Consider the following 6775-nt stretch of genomic DNA (forward strand, 5'->3'; position numbering starts at 1 on the left):
CGGTAGCATATCTAATGAATGCTGGCAGTGCACTGACTAAGGTGAATTGAGTCCAAAGCGGTTTTGGATGTTGACCTAGAACCGGGAAATCCTGGAAAAGGAATAAGAGGAGATTCAAGATTACTGAAAGCCTGTTGAGTCTCACTATGTTAGGTTTCCAAAAAGACATTAGGTCGGGGCTTCCTCTTCTTTGACTACATAACCCTAAGACCCTAAACTAAGTCCTTCTGAGGAAGGCAGTGTTGTCAGTCAAAGATCTGCAAGTGGCTTTCTGTACATACATAAAAGCAGGGCTCACACCCTCTGTATTTTTTGGGGCCTAGGGCATGGCTGGGGCCACGGCTTTATATCCGGTGTGCGCTGCCCTGGCAAAGCTCTGGTGAGCAGGGGCTTGAGCAGGGTCCCCAATACTTGGTGGAGCGGCTGAGCGGCGGTGATCTTCTCCACACACCATCAAGTTACTAACATTGATTCAACAATAGAACCATCAAATGGATTGAAGCTGTAAGTGGAAAGTTGTGAAAAAAGATACTTTAAAATTTAATGAAGATGAAGGGAACCAAAAAGTTAGGAAACATGTGAAATATTCAAGTGGAAATTGTTAGTTGATCAACTTTGTATCAAGTTCTAATTACAAAATATCATCAAGATTGCAAAATTGACTATGTCTTTGTTTTTCAAGATCTAACAAATGAATAAACAAAATCCATTGCTAAGTAGCTCAGCATTACAGCACTTTGACCTGATAGTACAGAAGTTGCCTTACTAGTTCTGTCTCTAATACAATTTCATAATTCTCTTTACATTGGCTAATAAACTTCCCATTGGGAATTGAAGGAAATACTCCATCATTTCAAATCTTGTAGCCATTAATTGTAAACATTTATGACAAAAGCTTTCAAAACTTTCATGTCTCGTCATCCCTTTCCTTGAGAGAGAGAAAAAGCTGAAGAAGGAGATGACCTTCTCAGCTTGGAATCGAGAATTGAATACACTAGGTATTGGTGCCGGGTGCAAGACTTGCTCCTGATTGGCAGCAGTAAGGCTTGCCTGGCTATGGGTGTAAGAAACACCTAGCACTGCCAGCATTAAAGAGGTTCCCAGATGGGAATATGGGTCCTAGTGATCAGATTCCCATTCTGCTACTGTTACACAGTTCCATGAATATTGCCTGAGTAGCCATTGTGATATATGTAGTCAATATTTTGAAATGTGTGTCTCAATCTGAACAAAGTTACAGCATGTATTACACATGATTTCCTTATCTAGATGAGCAGATAACTGAGCGGACCTGTATGTAGCTGATAGCTAAGGATTTACTCAGATGTTTGCACATATGTAGTGTATGCTTTATGGCATCGAGAATTCAATACACTAGGTATTGGTGCCGGGTGCAAGACTTGCTCCTGATTGGCAGCAGTAAGGCTTGCCTGGCTATGTATTTAATGCTGGCAGTGTAGTATTTTGAAGCACTTCTGCTTAGCCTGAAGCAGGCAAATGTGGAAATCTGCAAGATCTCAGCAAGTAGGGACTGAGACCCTTTGAGCCGCAGGGTGGGTGAGGACAACAGACAAGTGGGCTCAAAAAGAGAAAGTCAATACTGCAAGAGGGCTTCGAGACGGCTTAGGAGGGCTGGAAGACGAAAGCGGAAAGACAGGAGATGGAAAGAGTTACAAAAGACAGTAAACCCTTAGAAGTGGGGTGAAGTGGAACAAAAACAAGTTCCTGTCTCAGGTACTATCTATCCAGGGCGGAACCGCCTGTCACACCACTCATGTGAACTCCTTACCGCGAGTCCTGCTCATGTAATGACCAGGCCATCCCAAGACTAAGACTCCCGAAGAGACCTTGTGACATGGACGGGGGTCATTCCTTGTTCCTTTGTCACATCCCAACAATTGTTAGGATGGCTAAAATCATCAAAATTTGCAAAATGGCAAAACCATGTTTTGCATAAGTTACTACAATGAACCCCTAGGAAGTTATGAAGAAGCTCCCCATTTTGTGAAATGTGGGGCTCCTAAGTCCTATACTTAGGGCCCGTTCACTTAAGGAAATTCTGACCAGAAATCACATCCTGTGAATTTTTTAATCCAAAAAATAAACATGCTCCACCAAATAGACACTTCAAATTTTGCAGAATGTGATTTCTCACCAGAAATTGCTTAAGTGAACACACCCTTAGCAACCAAGGTGAAATTCTTGTATTAGATTTCTTAGTTTCAATTCCAAACTTGACCATTTTTGATCCAACCAAATCCTTATAAAAATTGTTGATCAAAATATTGTTTGTCAGCAGAAATCCATGCATATGGTCAGCACTCTGATTGAAGACTGGATCAGTAAAGAGTAAAGGTAAGTCCAAGAAAAGGTTGATCAAATGCTTGTTCAAGACTAACTTCCTTTGAGTTCTGATTTGTCAATACCAAGCTAATTGCATTGCCTTTTGAATTAGCATCAGGTGAGAGTTGAGCTGATGATCAAAATTGAAATTGAGTCGTCTGAAGACCAATTGTTTACCAGATTTGAAATCCAATCCATAAGCTTTAAACTGTAAAACATCAGCATCCAAAGCATGAGAGATGCTTTGAACTGTTTCTTTTGCGTTTTCAATTGTTTGAAGAACTTTAGAATCTGTGACCCATTCTAGATTCTTCCAATCATCAAATTCTAATCTATGACTTCTTTCACTTTTGGACCACACCAACCAGATCCCACACCTTCAGCCAAAACAAAATCAGTCGTAATCACTGGAATAAGTGCATCACAAGATGAATCTTCCCCCAGTACAGAGGCTCTTGAATTGTTTTCTACAATAAATGGGAATGGTTTATCAAACCTTTAAACCATTTCCATTAGTAGATGCTACTATGATTGGTTCCTCCTGGTTGAGTAAAACCAATTAGACAAAGTACCAATAATGTGTCGTCTATTAAATTCATTGAAGTCCTGTTGGTCAAACCAGGAAGGCTTAGAAGATGTTCTCAATTGAGACAAGTGAGACAACCGATCAAAGGAGTGGGAGGCTGTAGAGTGAGACAATTAACAATGGACCAAAGACGTGGCTCGAAAGATAAATGACAAGCCTCTCGATCCCAAACTCGAGAGTATGGTCTCTAATCAAGACCACAAGAAGACAAGAGTTTGATGAAGGAAGATTAAGTTGATCAAGATGGTTTATTGGGCATCCAAGTGATTCCATATAGGGGCTGTCAAGAAGCCAATGGTGTTGCCAACGGGCTGAAGATATGGAATAGAAATCAGGACACAAGGTAGCAATTAATGATTGATTGGTAAACCTACCAGTCATACTGATGCATGCAACATTGACCTGCATGAGGGGTCAGTCAAAACAAACCAGGAATTGTTTGTTAGTCGAGAAATGAAGGGTCAAAATTCAAAAAGGTTAACTTTTTTCTCTTACCTATCTTGTTTAAAGATCATATGTAGTTCGATTTATTCAAACTGAAGCTCTAGGTAATTTCCAGTCAGTAGATTGACCATTTTCAGGTACAATACGATGACTTGATCAAAATCAAAATCAGGTCAAATTAACAATTTGCATTAATAGACAGCACTCAATTAGAAGGATAGGTGATTTTAATTAAATGATGATCATCTAACCAGTGATAAGTTGAACTACAATCAATATCAATTAACCTTTCTTGTAATCTTTCTTCTAATCCTCCTTTCAAACATACTTCATTCGCTCATTCTTTTCTTAATTGATATTCTTTTTCCATTTGATTTTTTCTAAAGGTTTTTCAGTTGATTGTAGTAAGAATGGCACAATAGATTTCAAGTATAAATTAACTGATTGATCAAGTGGTGGTACTGGTTATCTTGGCAATAATTCTAGATTGATGTTGGTTTCCCTTGAACTCGGTTTGACGATTCATCTAACGTGAAGTGGTTGACATCGCGGTATGGCGCGGACCGTACCACACTACTGTACCACTGACCATATATAATGACTTCGCTGAGGTCCGAACGTTGTCAGAAGCCAGAGTTTATTAGTAATGGCTGTGGAAAGGTGTGAAAAAGTGTGAATTTTGTTGGAAATGGAGATTTTTAGCGTATTCACAGCCCCCAGCTACTAGGCTCCAGCAGGCCAGAGACTACCACGGCTTCATGAAAGATTCATGAAAGATTCAAAAAGATTTCAAAATGAAACATAATATCATGTGGGGCCATTTGCCTGTCAGACCACCAAAATTCCAATGTCATCATATGTCATCATAAATCTGTACACACCTGCTCATGTATTCACAGATCAAGAATACTAGGGCCCCGGCGGCTGGTGCCGCCCTCACAATCTGTTGGTATTGTACCAGTACGTCCATTTTCACTCTGCAGGCAGCGCTTTCACTCCTTCAAAAATTACGCAAAGGGACCAGAAGCCCGAAAATTGGCAGGATGAGAGAAATTTTACAAATATGTGGAAGTCTTTCATTACACTTTATTAACTCTAAATTTGTTTCTCAGCACTATCAAGTACATTTGAATCCAGTTTCTAGTGCAGGATTTGTATGCAAGAAAGGTGAAGTAGTGAGAGCAGACTACTTGGCGGTCAATATTGTAGGGAGCAAGAAAGGGCTGAACATTAGGCACAAGATGTGTGTATTTAAGATGAGACCACTTTCATTGAACAAGAACTGCTTTCAATTTTGAGGAGCAGCAATTTACATAATTGTTTGATCAAAGAATGCAAAACAAAAAGCATAATGTGATGAGAGTGAAAGCAGACCAAAAGCATGAACAGAAGCACTCAGCCCCATTGTTTACCATGACCAAGGGAATAAAAGCATCCAACCAAAGATCAAAAGCACTAGCACCAATTGTAGTCCAGATTTAAGTTTTATGATATACACCACGGGTCTGGTGGCACGTGACACTAATGTGAAATTTGACTCTGCCAATGAAACACAGTCTGTCTACATTCTTGTACCCGATGTGAGTTACACATGTCAGCCAGTGTGAGATTCACCCAATCTGATCACGTTGCTATAGTGTGGTGGCTCACCTAGTCATTGGGTGAGTCATCTCAATTCTCACCTTGTTATGATGTGGGATGGCTCACTCATTGATCACATGAGATGCATCACTTTGTTGTAAGCAGTGTGAGTCAGACTTTGTGACAACCAGGTGAGATAGCTCCCACTCCTGGAGTGTAAAGCAAATTGGAGCTGGTGAGCGGTGGCTCATCCTACTGCTCTGCAGCCTCACCATGGCTGATAGCAACCCCCTCAGATCAAGCTGGGATGATTTTGCTGTTGCTCACATTGTGAAAATGGGGATAACAACTAATCAATCTGTTGCATTAACAAAAACTACAGATGGTAATCACATGACCAAGGGGAAATATATTTAAAAAACAAGAAAAGAGACAAGAAAGTCATCAAAATCAAAAAGATAGCCTTTGATAGAAATGTGTGATGATTTGGTGGTAGGACTTCTTGATTGTATTTGTTGTTTCTGTGAGAAATTTCCATCTAGCAATCAGCCAATGAGTCTGTGATCAATGAGATTCAGAAGAGGAGATTGGGATGATGAAATACTAACAAACTAGGAGATCAATCCGGGGGTTTGGGGCTATCAGAACAATGAGTAAAAAAGAAAAGAGACCAATGATGTTCAGTAAACATGAGAAAACGAATGAAAAAATGAACGGAAAACAATTAGAAGGTCAGCCTTTAACTCAAGATAATCGACTGTAAGACTTCCATACAAACAACAAAAACGGAAACAATGATTAGAATGACAACAACCTGTAGAATAATGTGCATAAGGTAGAGAAGAAAGAAGGAGAGAAATCAAACAAGACTTACAACCGGAGCAATTGACAAAAGGACTTTGATATGCACAATCCAAACATGGCTGATTTAAATGGATCAAGGGGGAAAACACTTACAAAGAGAATTAGAACAAATGATGAAGAACTTTGATTTGAACAATTGGGATGACTTAAAAGAATGGTTGGCCCTATGGTGACCGATGTGATGACGGACCACAGTAAACGCCAACTTTGAAAGAGAGTGGAGTTGGAAAGGGGACCAGGGTAGCTGTGAGACTGTGACATTTACATGTGACATCACAGTTGACATCATGTGCATGTATGTAAAACTCACTCATATGTATCCAACCCCAAGCTGTGACGTTTGCACAACCTGCTTCAGTCCAAACGTTGTGAGGTTGGCTGGGCCAATGATCAATTTCTTGGTAGGCAGCTCCTCTCAATCATGTTCAGCTCTGCCACATTTGAGCTAGTCTTGTAAGTTTTTCTTTCCTCCTTGTAATCCCCTCTGCCTAAGCTGATCTTCTCCCTTGATTGTTGTCATCATGTCAATCGATCAAGGTTTTAAAGGTTTCATCACCAGGTCTTACCGTGTAAGTACTTTTCTTCCTAACCATCTTCTAACTCTCACTGCTGTTTATTGACACTACGCCAGATCACTAATTTACCGCTGAGTTTAGAAAATTGAAACTGCAGAAAAATATCACCAATACAGGGGAGGTCAGAAACATTTGAAAAAATGATGATTCAATTCATGGGTGCTGTCCCCTCATTTTGCATATTTTTGCATATTTTTGCCATGATTTTTGAAGGATCCCCAAACCAAAATGCTCACAGGGGATATTATGTCAGAAACTCAAATTTGGTCCAAAACTAGCAAGATTTGGGCGAAAACTTCCAATGCACAAAAATATGAGAATTTTTGTTCAATCAACCAAACACTTGCAATTTATGGAAGCCACATGATGGCTCTACAAGGTT

The sequence above is a fragment of the Melampsora larici-populina genome, assembly GCF_000204055.1.
Source record: "Melampsora larici-populina 98AG31 unplaced genomic scaffold MELLAscaffold_21, whole genome shotgun sequence".
Taxonomy (NCBI): Eukaryota; Fungi; Basidiomycota; class Pucciniomycetes; order Pucciniales; family Melampsoraceae; genus Melampsora; species Melampsora laricis-populina.